Here is a 14404-nt window from a genome sequence, read left to right as displayed (position 1 = left end):
AGAACTTACGGGTTGCCGTAATGGAATTGGGAATATCAGGTCAGAGGCCATGGTCTTATGTCACTTGTTTAAAAATGGTGGTAATCCTTTCACTCTGTACTGCAAGAAATGATGACGGACAATGAAACTGTCCATAATGGCAGTCCGACTGACTCTGAAAATACTAGAGGCCCTACACCAATGGAGGAATCAATATTATGGACTTAGGGTTATTCATATTCCTTGTTTTTTCTTTCAGTAAAACTTACTATGCACTCCACTTGAAGCTGCTGCTGCTGCTGCTGACTCACTTAAGTCGGGTTCATGCAGCAGCCTGAGTGGATATTCTTACTACCGGTACCTAAAATCCCAGGGGGTTACTTGTTTAATTTTACCGTTTCTAACCCTGCATACCACAGTCAGCTTAAACATTTTTTGTTCTTCTTAAATCAGACTTGGTGGCAGGGTTCAGGGAAAAGCAAAGATGAGGGGATATGAAAAATGTGCCAAAGGTCAAGGTAACAGGACAATATCGATTATTCGACCCTATAACTCTGAGGTGGTTTAGTTTGGACCAGACTTACTGGAAGGACTTAAATCTACCCAAGGTTGAAGAGATGTGATTTTGAGAACAAAGGGTCAAACTCTAGGTCACTGGCCTAGATTAACATTTTTTTCCTTCAGTAGAAGCCGAATTTAGCAGAAGGGTTGAGGGTAAGGCAAAAATAAATCATTTTTACTCTGAGCAAGTGGTCAAAGATCAAGATAGCAGGGCAAGGTCAAACATATGGTTCTTACTCATTTGTAAGGCACGGGTGTTGCACTCCATGAGTGCTTCTTCCTGCATTCTCTTTCTGCTAATGCCATGTGATTAACAGCGAGCAAGCGATGTTTACTCCCAGAAAAGCTTGGAAATGAGCAGCCTGGCCAGACCGGACCGTCACACTAAGCAGAAGCTAGTAACTTTTCTCCTATGAGCAGTAGAGTTGAAATTCTTCCTGCAAGTGATACATTCACTTAATAAAATTTATCATGTAAAAACTCACCCACAAAGGCGTAAGAATACTTGGAATCTCGAGTTTTCTAAGGGAGTCTTTGGCTCTAAACGGTGAATGCCTCAGTTACGGTACGAAATCAAATTAATAAAGATTTTGTGTCGTAACACTGATTTTTGGCATTACTTCTAGCAATAGATATCGTACCGGAGATAGCGCCTATTATTTTACATCTGAGGGAAATTGTGATACAATGGCGCTAGCTCGCTCGTCATGATTTCACAAACCTCACTTTATCGGTTTTATTTAGCTGAGTCATGGGAGATGGATCGTTAAGATCCGATATGTATCTTTATTAACTCCGTCGCTGTAAGGTGGCTTTCTTTACTGAACTATCATCAGCCAGCACCAAGAACAAAAAACAATGTATCAGCGGAGTGAAACCTTGAAAGAAAAAAAAATACAATTGTATAACACCGACATTCAGGGATTGCACTACCGGGGAGAGAGTGGGGAGTTAAGCCTCCCCCAACGTTGGTTTGAGTTGGTCAAAAAATTTCTGAGTTGGGCAAAAGTGGAGAGTGGAGACTTTTTATTTTATTTTATTTTTTTTTATAAAAGGAGAGGTCTCCGAGAAGATAAAACAATTTTTACACAAGTCTTTTGTGTGTGTATATATATATATATATAAATACTGCCAAAGGAGTACGAGGCCGCGTGAACACTCCCATAGCTTATTACCCTGGAGAGGAACGGATCCTCGTTCTCCCATGTGCGAAAATGCACACTCTACCACTGCACCACAAATATAGATAGATAGATAGATTGATAGATAAATAGATACAGATATAGACAGATAGATAGATAGATATAGATAGATAGATATAGATAGACAGATAGACAGATATACATATTGTTACATAGCCTATGATTTCATCATCCTTTGTGTAATTTTAACGCACAGTATGCTGCATGTTTGATCACGAGCGTGTTCTGCCTCAGTCCCCCCCTTCTACCGTTATAGTAGAGTAAGTCGTTCTCTCTGTTATCCAGAGCGGGATTTTCAGCTTTTTGTCCCCATGGCTTCATTTGCGCGTCCTTCTTACAAGTTGTATCAGTTATTGTTGTTGTTCCATTTCCTCCCCTGGTAGAGAGGGCCGGGCCTTCATTTGGCCCAGTCAGTGAATGGGACTGAGTTCTAACAGTTCGCCATCTTGATGGCTGTTGTATCAGGCTCTGCCGGCCCCTATATAATGAGCTCAGTCTCTGCATCATTGCCACTTAGATCTGCTCCTCATTTTGCTCACATCTCTGTCCTCCCCTGTACAGTTATTATTATTGTGAGTGCTCAAGAAATCTCCAAACATCTAGCAGCTGTGTGTAACTTGAGTATTACTGTTATTGCATTTTTTCTTGTACTGTGTAGCATAAGGTTAATTCTTAGGCCTAGTGAGGTTTTTGATTGATGTTGGGTTGTGTCAGTCATTTTTGATAATAGTTTGTATCTGTAATAATTTATCTGGCATTCACTGAGTATTATCTGGTATCTCATTTTATCAGGGCTGACTTAGATAAATTTACTCTTGCTAATTTCGTGCTAATAGAGGCTATTGCAGTTAACCATATATTTAACCTGTTTATTTGCCATTACATTATCCTTATGAGTCCTGAATGTTTTGTTGTTAGTTTGAGCATTAAACTTTAACTTGTAATTTTACCTAACTCTTTTGTTTTGAACCTGGAACTTTCCGGGACAGTAGTGATTTTTAGCATTCTCACTTAAAGTGTACATTATCTTTCTCTGTTCCGTAACATAAATTTGGCGACCTCTCATCAGGATATTCAGGATATTATCATAAGGATATTGCTTGATATTTTGTGACTGTTACTTATTCATGATGTCTACTATTACTACACTTGATGAAGCCAAAGATTTTTTGTCAAATGTGCAAACAGTGTGTGATATAGAAAACAGAACAAAGAATGAACTTAAGCTTGTTGCTCAACAGTTGGGAATTGCTGTTCGCTCTCATCATTCTAAAGATCAAATTGTTGACATGATTAATGAAAGCTTGTTTAATGTAACTCCTCGAAATGAGCAAACGCAGATTGAATTAGCTAAGTTATAGCTAGCCCTGCAGGAGGCTCGTGTGAAGGAAGCTGAATTTCAAGCACAGGCTAAGGAGGCTGAATTTCAGGCAAAAGCTAAGGAGGCTGAATTTCAGGCAAAAGCTAAGGAGGCTGAGGCACAAGTTGAAATTGCTAGGATTCAGGCGGACCATGAGTATCGCATGAAACAAGGTGGAACTGGATCATCTAGCTCTGATGATTTTGATGTGGCTAAAAATGTTAAACTTGTCCCTCCTTTTAATGAATCTGATTTAACAAAGTATTTTCAGTTGTTTGAGAGGGTAGCTACAGGTTTTAATTGGCCTAAGGAGTATTGGCCAGTACTCCTTCAAACTGTTCTCACCGGTAAAGCTCAAATAACTTATGCATCTTTGCCTCAGGATCAATCTGATAATTATGATGTAGTTAAGAGCTTGATTCTTAAGGCCTATGAGCTTGTTCCTGAAGCTTATAGGGTAAAATTTAGGACAACTTACAAGCAAGATAAGCAATCCCATGTTGAGTATGCAAAAATCAAAGAAGATTTGTTAGAGCAGTGGTTAAATTCTAAGAATGTGGATTCTGATTTTGACAAATTTAAGCAGATGATTTTGCTGGAGGACTTCAAAAGGTGTATTAGTAAAGATGTAAGCCTATATCTTGATGAGAAAAGAATAGATAATTTGTCTGATGCTGCAGTTTTAGCTGATGAGTATGTTCTCACTCACAAGAGATATTCTAGAGAAAAAGGGAAAGCTGAGAGTAAGTACGTTGCCTCTACTCAGAGTACAGGTAACAGGAAAGAGAATAAAGATGATGTTTCTCAGGAAGTAAATACCAGCTTCACCTCTAGATTTCAGAAAAGTAAATGTACTTATTGTAGTAAGCTTGGTCATACTACGGAGAGATGTTTCAGGAGACAGCGTGATGTGAACAAAAAGGAGTCTTTAAATATTCAGTCAACTGGTCTAGTGTCCACTCTTGAGAGTTCCCAGAATTCTTTAACTGAGTTAACTGAACCTGCTTTGAGGGGTAACTTAAATTCTCATGATGGAGCTCCTCTTTTGAGCAGTAACGTGGGTGACACTCTCAAGAGTTCATGTGCTAATTTCCTGTCTGATGGTTTTGTCAGTCCTCTGGACAGTAATGACAGGAAATCAGTTCAAATATATCGTGATACAGGTGCTTGCCAATCCCTTATGCTGACCAGTGTTCTAGGCTCTAATGTTAATTCCTCTGATGAAACTGTAATCTTACAAGGTGTAGGGAATAATTACTTCTCTGTCTCTCTGTGCAGAGTGAATTTAGAGTCTGGTTTTGTTAATGGTTCCGTTATGGTTGGGTTGGTTGAGACACTCCCAATGTCAGGTGTAACTTTCTTACTTGGAAATGATATTGGTGGAAGTCAAGTGTGTCCGGCTCCTCAGTTGTCTAGTGAGCCAGTGGCTGTGTCCCAGGATTGTGATGTCCCTGATGTGTTCCCTGCATGTGCTGTCACTAGGGCTAAGTCTAAAGTTACTGGTGATTTAGAGGATAATGATGATGATGATGTTATCCTAGCTGACACTTTTCTTGCTAATTTGGACCACTCACCAGATGAGGCAGTACCCCGTAGTGTTGATAATTTGTCTCGTCAAGAGTTGGTTGAGTTGCAGGTTGCCGACCCTGAGTTGAAAGGTCTAGCTAACTCTGCTTACAGTGAAGAAGAGTCAGCCGGTGCTTCTACTTGTTATTATGTAAAGTCAGGAGTACTTATGAGGAAGTGGAGACCCCCAACAGCATCAGCCGACTGTGAATGGGAGGTTGTACATCAAGTTGTCATCCCTCGTGTTTGTAGGCAGGATATCATTAGAGTGGCTCATGATTCCAGTTTGGCAGGACACCTTGGAGTGAGGAAGACTGTGGCACGCATTTTGAAACACTTTTACTGGCCAGGTATCTTCAGGGATGTTTCCTGGTATTGTAAGTCTTGTCACACCTGTCAAGTTGTGGGGAAGTGTAATCAGACCGAAAAGGTTGCACCTCTAGTTCCCATTCCTCCTTTTGAGGCGCCTTTCACCCGTGTGTTGGTGGATATTGTGGGCCCTCTTCCTAAGACTTCTTCAGGATTTTCTTATGTGTTGACCCTGATTGATATGGCTACTCGTTATCCTGAAGCCATTCCACTTAGAAACATCTCAGCAAAGAACGTGGTTAAGGAAATGCTAGGGTTCTTCACAAAGTTTGGTCTGCCCAAGGAGGTACAGTCAGACCAGGGAAGTAATTTCATGTCAAATGTTTTCAAGCAGTCTCTGAAAGAGTTGGGCATCACCCAGATCACGTCTTCAGCTTACCATCCCCAGACCCAAGGAGCGTTGGAGAGATATCATCAAACACTCAAATCGATGCTCAAGAAATACTGTTTGGAACATCAGAAAGACTGGGATAAAGGTCTTCCATTCGTTGTATTTGCTGCAAGAGAATCTCCAAATGAATCACTGGGCTTCTCACCTTTTGAACTACTGTTTGGCCATGAAGTAAGAGGACCCCTTAAGTTACTCAAGGAATGCTGGCTGTCGGAGGAAGATGACGTCAACCTGCTGGAGTATGTGATGAAGTTCAAAGAACGGCTGTCCACTGCTTTACAGCTGGCGAGAGAGAATTTAGGAGCTGCTCAGAAGATGAAGACTTGGTATGACAAGAAGTCCAGGTTACGCCACTTTCAGCCAGGAGATCAGGTTTTGATTCTGCTACCAGTTCATGGGCAACCTCTTCAAGCCAAGTTTAGTGGTCCTTATTTCGTGGAGAAGAAACTCAGTGATGTCAACTATGTCATCGCCACACCAGATTGTAGAAAGAGCAAGCAACTATGTCACATCAACATGCTAAAGTTATATCACAGGCGGGACGAAAATAATCCAGTCTGCACTGTAGCTGTTCCACCCGAGTCTGCAAGTGAAGCTCTCCCATGCAGTATGAGCCTGAGTGATAGTTTGGGGAAGAATCCTGATATCATGAATGATCTCCAGACTAAGCTTTCTCATCTACCTCCCGAGGAAAGGCAGGAGTTTTCGGCATTACTGCAGGAGTACCCGCAAGTGTTCCGTGCCACTCCAGGAAGAACCACTGTGTTGATGCATGATGTCGATGTTGGAGACGCAAAGCCAATTAAATTGCCTCCTTACCGTGTGAACCCAGTGAAAGTTCCTCTCATCCAGAAGGAGCTTGGCTACCTGTTGGACCACAAGATGATTGAGCCCTGTCAGAGCGAGTGGAGTTCTCCTGTCACTCTGGTCCCTAAGCCGGGTGGGTCACAGCGGCTTTGCATTGACTACAGACGTGTTAATCAGATAACCAAAACAGACACTTACCCTCTCCCTCGCGTGGAAGATTGCATAGACAAGATCGGAAAGGCTAGGTACATAAGTAAGTTTGATTTGTTAAAGGGATACTGGCAAGTACCTATGACTGAACGTGCTAGGGAGATCTCATGTTTTGTAACATTAGGAAAGACATTTACATGTTTTGTAATGCCATATACAGATTGCTTTAGAGTAATAAGAAATTTCCTTTGTAAATTTCTTTTTTCTTTGTGGGGAGGTGTTACATAGCCTATGATTTCATCATCCTTTGTGTAATTTTAACGCACAGTATGCTGCACGTTTGATCACGAGCGTGTTCTGCCTCAGTCCCCCCCTTCTACCGTTATAGTAGAGTAAGTCGTTCTCTCTGTTATCCAGAGCGGGATTTTCAGCTTTTTGTCCCCATGGCTTCATTTGCGCGTCCTTCTTACAAGTTGTATCAGTTATTGTTGTTGTTCCATTTCCTCCCCTGGTAGAGAGGGCCGGGCCTTCATTTGGCCCAGTCAGTGAATGGGACTGAGTTCTAACAGTTCGCCATCTTGATGGCTGTTGTATCAGGCTCTGCCGGCCCCTATATAATGAGCTCAGTCTCTGCATCATTGCCACTTAGATCTGCTCCTCATTTTGCTCACATCTCTGTCCTCCCCTGTACAGTTATTATTATTATGAGTGCTCAAGAAATCTCCAAACATCTAGCAGCTGTGTGTAATTTGAGTATTACTGTTATTGCATTTTTTCTTGTACTGTGAAGCATAAGGTTAATTCTTAGGCCTAGTGAGGTTTTTGATTGATGTTGGGTTGTGTCAGTCATTTTTGATAATAGTTTGTATCTGTAATAATTTGTCTGGCATTCACTGAGTATTATCTGGTATCTCATTTTATCAGGGCTGACTTAGATAAATTTACTCTTGCTAATTTCGTGTTAATAGAGGCTATTGCAGTTAACCATATATTTAACCTGTTTATTTGCCATTACATTATCCTTATGAGTCCTGAATGTTTTGTTGTTAGTTTGAGCATTAAACTTTAACTTGTAATTTTACCTAACTCTTTTGTTTTGAACCTGGAACTTTCCGGGACAGTAGTGATTTTTAGCATTCTCACTTAAAGTGTACATTATCTTTCTCTGTTCCGTAACAATAAATATACATACTGTATATATGTGGTACAGTGGTAGAGTGTGTGTTTCGTACATGGGTGGACCAGGGTTCACGCCTCGCCAGGGTAATAAACTTTGGCAGTGTTCACCCGGCCACGTACTGCATTGGCGGACACAAGGGGTGCTGTGGTTGAACAAGTGTCGCTTACTGTAAAGTATGTTTCCACCCAGTCAGCTTGCGCGGACCGATTACACTTGGTTCACAGACTACATACACACCCAAAACCACTCCAACAGTACAATTATTTTACAAGCACTTCTCACCCTTCATACAATCTCTACCAGACAGCCTAAGCCACTTGGTAGAGATACATTGGCTGTATCGTCCTGACATCGGTCGGGATAGGCCGGTCCTGCAGTGGATACTCAAACGGCTGCTGGTGATGATATATATATATATATATATATATATATATAGATAGATAGATAGATAGATAGATAGGTATGTATATGGAGCCTTTGTGGTACAGTTGTAAAGTGTGCATTTTCACACACTGGAGAGCGAGGGTTCGCGCCCCGCAAGGGTAATAAACTTTGGAAGCATTCTCCTGTTTATGTACTGCTTTGGCAGACACCAGTGGTGCTGTGGTTGAACCGGTGTCACATACTGTAAAGTATGTTTGCACCCAGTCAGCTTGCACGGGCCGATTACACTTGGTTCACAGACTACACACACATCCAAAGCCACTACAATCACACTTACAAGCACTTTTCACCTTACATACAATCTCTGCCAGACAGCCTAAGCCACTTGGTAAAGATACATATGCTGTATCATCCTTACTTCGGTTGGGATAGGCCGATCCTGCAGTGGATACTCAAACGGCTCATGATATATATATATATATATATATATATATATATATATATATATATATATATATATATATATATATATATATATATATATATAAACCTCACTTTATTGGTTTTGTTTAGATGAGTGAGTCATGGGAGGTGAATCGTTAACATCAGATATGTGTCTGTTCTTCGCTATGCTAAAAATAATTTCATCCGTAATAAATGCTCTCAACTCTCCAACTCGAATTCTTCCCGCTCCTTCTGGCACCTCGCCAAAAACCTTTCTAACAACTTTACCTCATCATCCTTCCCTCCTCTTTCCTACTCTGATGGCTCTGTAGCTATTTCCTCTACTGATAAAACAGATCTCCTCGCTCAGACTTTCTCCTCCAATTCAACCTTAGACGATTCCGGTGCTATTCCTCCATCACTTCCACCTCTGACTTCTTCATGGCTGACATTAAAATTTCTTCAGCTGATGTATTTTCTGCCATCACTGGCCTCAATACTAACAAGGCATATGGGCCTGATGGAGTCCCTCCTGTTGTTCTCAAGAATTGTGCTTCTGTGCTCACACCCTGTCTAGGCAAACTCTTTCGCCTTTGTCTATCAACATGTACCTTTCCATCTTGCTGAAAGTTTGCTCTCATTCAGCCAGTCCCAAAGAAGGGTGACCATTCCCAACCCTCTAACTATCGTCCAATTGCTTTAACATCCTGTATCTCAAAAGTTTTAGAGTCAATTCTTAATAGAAAAATTTTAAAGCATGTCTCCTATCACAACCTTCTTTCTGATCGGCAGTATGGGTTCCGTCAGGGAAGCACCACTGGCGATCTTCTCGCCTACCTTTCAGACACCTGGTCATCCGCCTCTCGGGACTTTGGCGAAAGCTTTGCCATTGCACTTGACATCTCAAAGGCTTTCGATCGAATCTGGCATAAATCTTTAATTTCCAAACTGCCCTCTTACGGTTTCTATCCTTCTATCTGTGCCTTCATCTCTAGTTTCCTTTCTGGTCATTCTATAGCCGCTGTTGTAGACGGCCATCGTTCTTCTCCTAGATCTATCAACAGTGGTGTTCCTCAGGGCTCTGTCCTATTACCAACTCTCTTCCTTTTATTCATCAATGACCTTCTAAGCTGTACATCTAACCCTATCCACTCGTACAGTGATGACTCCACTCTTCACCTTTCCATTCGGTTCCCGCAACGTCCATCTTAACAGTTACTTCAACAAACAAGAGTTGAGGCTATTGCACACCTAATGTCTGACTTGGCTCGTATCTCTGACTGGAGTAAAAATAATCTTATTGTTTTTAATGCATCAAAGACTCAGATTTTACACCTATTAACCCAACAAAATCTTCCACAGGTGTACCCACTATCATTTAACAATATCCAGCTCAATCCTTCATCGTCTTTAAACATACTAGGGGTTTCATTCTCTTGGAATTTATCTTGGGAAGAACGTATTATCTCTCTCATAAAATCTGCTTCCCAGTGATTAGGTGTGCTAAGCCGATTCCATTCCTTCTATACTCCTGCACAATTGTTGACTCTATACACGGCTTTTATCAGCCCCTAAGTAGAGTACAACTCACATGTGTGGGGAGGTTCCCCACATACAGCTCTTCTCAATAGGGTGGAGTCAACGGCTTTTCGTCTTATTAACTCTACTCCTCTTACTGGCTCCCTTCAACCTCTGTCTCTTCACCGCACTGTTGCATCTTTATCTCTTTTCTATCGCTACTTTAATGGTCACTGCTTCTCTGAACTATCTGCTTGCATTCCTCTACCTCTATGACGGGTGCGTAGCACCCGTCTAGCACCACTCTCTCATCCCTTTTCTGTCCAGCTCTCTAAGGCAAGAGTTAACCATTACTCCCAGTCCTTCATTTATGCAACAGGTCAGCTCTGGAACTGTCTCCCTCTGTCTGTATTTCCTGCTTCCTACGATCTCCAGTTTTTCAAACGCAGTGTGTCCAGGCATCTCGAAATGATCGGATCTTGAATTTGGCTCTCTCTTGTAGTTTCTTTTCTCTTGGAAGGAACAGTTTTTGCGGGCTCATGGCATGTGGTTCTTTCTTCCTAGTATATATATATATATATATATATATATATATATATATATATATATATATATATATATGGAAAACAAAATACAAAATACCCTAGTTTCCGTCCCGTCAGGAGAATAGTCTAAGCCAAAATCGAGTTCCACAGTAATCAAAGTGCCTGGACCCTGGCCCCCTTCACCCACAGACCGGTGGCGAGGGAGGTGGGGGGAGGTCGGGGCAAATTTATATGCACTGCTGTTACTGGTCGGGTCATAAATAAACCCAAATGTCAAGACTGGGTCAATCAGTTCATTTAGACCACTAAATAATTCACGTGGTGTCTATTTTCTTATCAACAATAATTCAGGTTTGGGTCCAAGTACAGATGGCTTTACTTAAGTACAAGTAACAATAAATATTACTTTATCATGAACTAATTTTTTAAATGAATCCTAGTTAGTTCGCCAAACCGTAACACCGAACTGATAAAGTTGGTCAAAATGATCCTTACCCCATCCCCTACAATCGCATACTCCTCGTGCCATCACTGTCGAGATTACCCTATTACCCAATCGATTATCACAGTCGCAAAGTATCTCTCTCTCTCTCTCTCTCTCTCTCTCTCTCTCTCTCTCTCTCTCTCTCTCTCTCTCTCTCTCTCTCTCTCTCGTCCTAATATCGTCCCGGAGAGTTATAAATCCAAGACTCCCTTACTTTTTGCTGATCCTCGTTCTTCCGTCCTTCTCGACCTCCATCCCATGCTCTGTTACAGTATTCTTGCGGCTTTCATCATCTGTTCTCTCTCAACGCTCCTTTCCGTCTGCTCCTTGTCTTTTCTCTCCTTTTCTCTTTCCTTTCCTCCTTCCTTCCTTCCTTACACCTCCATCTTCCTTCCGTCTCTCATTTCATATCTCTCCCTCATTCTTTTCATGTGTTCCTAGTTTCACCCTTTACTTTTCTTTTCACCTTTTCTTAGCTTCAGCCTCTAACTTGCTTCTTCCTTCTCATTCTTGCTCCTTTTCCTTGTCACTATTTCCCTCCCTCCATCTCCTTTCAATCGTTTCTTGCCCTCTTTCTGTCTCCCATTTCCACCTACCGTCATTCACTCTTTCTGTCATTTTCTCATGTTCCCTCCTTCCCTTCATCTGCCAACATCATTCCTCATTCATTCCCTCCTTCTCACCTCTTTTCCTTCTTCCTTCAATCCCTTCCTGTCAGTTTTATCTTCTCGTTCTTTTCCAACCCTCGCTCCTTCCTTCCCTTACTCTTTCCTTTCCTCCTTCATAACCTCCTCCTCATATCCACCACTCGTCCTTTACACTCTCTTTCCTTCCTTCTTTCCCTCGTTATATGTCCCTCCATCTCCCTCACTCTCTCCTTCCTTCATTCAGTCCTTTCCATTCTTTTTTTCTTTCTGTCTTTCTTTCTTCCATCATTCCTTCCTTCCTTCACTTTGAACTGAACCGTCTGATCAACTTGTTTATCGCTTGACCACAACCTTTCCAAGTCAGCAGGCGAAAACAATGATCACCGAACTACAGTGGCTCCTACAGCTACTTAATCCCTAAAAGCACCACCTGGAGGACTTCTTTTTCTAATCGTTGCATTTTGCACAGCTTACTGACGAGATCTCTTAGTGAAGGGTTTTGGAAGCGTCCCAGCAACCTCTGCAGCACGAAAGTTTCTTGCTAAGCTGGATAAAATTGTCTGATAATAGAAGAAAAAATAAGGTGACATCATAATCAGTGGGTTTAAATTTAAGTATATGACTGACAGATACGAGAGAGAGAGAGAGAGAGAGAGAGAGAGAGAGAGAGAGAGAGAGAGAGAGAGAGAGAGAGACAGACAGACAGACAGACAGACAGATGACAGACAGACAGACAAACAGACGGACAGAGACAGACAGACAGACAGAGGAGGCTATGATGATGATGAGACGAGGGTAACTGGCAGAAAATGAAGGTGGGGTGTGATGAGGTAATGAAGGACACAGGATGATGCAAATGACGGGAAACGCAACAGGTGGGAGCGTGGCAAAGGGAAGGGCAGGAAGAAGAGAGGAGAGTAGAGAGGTGAGACAGTGGGAGGGAGAAGATGAGGGGAATGGAGAGGGGACTGAGTGTGAAGAAGATTGGGAGGAGTTGGCAGAAGGCATGTTAGGGGACAGTGGAAGGGAGAAAGGGGTTACCATGGCGAAAAACGATGAGGAATAGGGAAGTGGAAAGGGGCGGGAGTGTCTGGCAAGGATGGGTGAGAGTGGAGTGGAGAAAAGATAAGAGAATGCCATTAATAAGATTATTTGAACTAGGAGAAAGCGAGAAGAGAATAGCTAAATGAAAGAAAAAAAAAACAGTATATAATAAGGGACGAGGTAAACAAGAGTAGATGCAGAGGAGTAAAAGATTTTAAGTGAGAAAAAGATAATACTAAATATGAACTGTGTGAACTTGAAAGAAAAAATGGAGAGAAATGAATGCAAGAATAAAGGTTTGTTAAGCAAAACGGAGCGAGGGAAGTGGGTGAAATCGTAAAAGAACTGAAGTTGACGAGAGATACAAAAAGAAAGCAAGCCCCCCAAAAATGATAATTAAAGAGGATAAATCAAGATGTGGAAAGAAGAGACTAGGACAAATAGATCTGTCAGATAAAGATGTGCGGAGCAAGAGAAGCAAGATGTACCTCAACCACGATGAGACTCTTGGGAAATCAAACATGAAACATTGGACAGGGGACCCTATTTACTTGTATCCTGCTTTTGACTGGTGTGCAAACCCTGTTGCTCCATTGGCGCACCCTGCCTTTCCCTGTCTCTTCCCCGCCTGCAACTACCCATTCCAGCTCTCTCTCTCTCTCGTCCATTTCTTTTTTCTCCTCCTCACCAGCAAGTGATTATTTTTATGCTGCTTTTGACTGCCGTGACATGACTACCTTCACCTGTGTTTCGCTGTCTCACAGTGCCTCTCCCTGCCCCACCCTAAGTCTCCCTGCATCAGGCTGCTTCTCTCTGTTTCTCCATGATCCACACTTCGTCTCCCTGTCTCTCCTTGCAATCAACTTCTCCCTGCTTCTCCCCCCTCTCTCTCCCTGTCCTTTTCTGTCTCTCTGTCTCTCCTTGCCTCATAATTTCTCTCCCTATCTCCTCCTCTCCCTGCCTCTCCTGACCCTTGCCTCTCCTGACCCCTTGAATCTCCCTACGTCACTCTGTCTCTCTCTACGTTCCCCTATTCCTCGTCTTTACGTTTCGTCTCTTCCCTCCTCCCTAGTCTTCTCTTCTCAAGTCTATTCCTCGTCCCTCCTATCCCTGCATCTAACTCACTCCGCCTCAACCTGCCTCCTCTTCTCTCTTTCCTTTCCCTACACTGTCTCACCTCTCCTCTCCTTATCTCCCCGTCCTGTTACTCCTCTCATGCTGTCTAATGCCGTTCCCTTCATCTCCCAATTTCTCCTCTTCTTTCGCTCTCTTTTCCTCTTCTCATCCTTTCTCACCCTTCCTTTCTCTACCCGTCTTAAATCTTCACATCACTCATCGTCTCTCGCCTCCAGTCCGTGTCGCTTCTATTCACCATTTTGTTCCTTTTTGTTCATCTCTTCTTTTCTCCTTTCTGCTAACCTTGCTACTCCCTCCACTACCATGCCTCCAATCGCCTCACTCTCTCTCTCTCTCTCTCTCTCTCTCTCTCTCTCTCTCTCTCTCTCTCTCTCTCTCTCTCTCTCTCTCTCTCTCTCTCTCTCCGTGACCCACCTTCCTCCATTCACTCACTCCCGTATGTCTTAATTAATCATCCTCACTCTGTCCCTCACTCTTACTTTGCATCCCTTTCTCCATCACTTAGTCACACATCTTAACCACTCTCTCTCGTTCACTTCCTCTCTCCCTGCTTTTCACCTCCTTTACCACCTCTCTCACTCACTCCCTCAATCCTTCACATTTTTTTTTTATCTCCCTGACTCACTTTCATAATCT

This window comes from Coenobita brevimanus, chromosome 110 (genome assembly GCF_032717465.1).
Source record: "Coenobita brevimanus isolate Jiangsu-jjx chromosome 110, ASM3271746v2, whole genome shotgun sequence".
Taxonomy (NCBI): domain Eukaryota; kingdom Metazoa; phylum Arthropoda; class Malacostraca; order Decapoda; family Coenobitidae; genus Coenobita; species Coenobita brevimanus.
Note: the sequence above shows the minus strand (reverse complement) of the source record.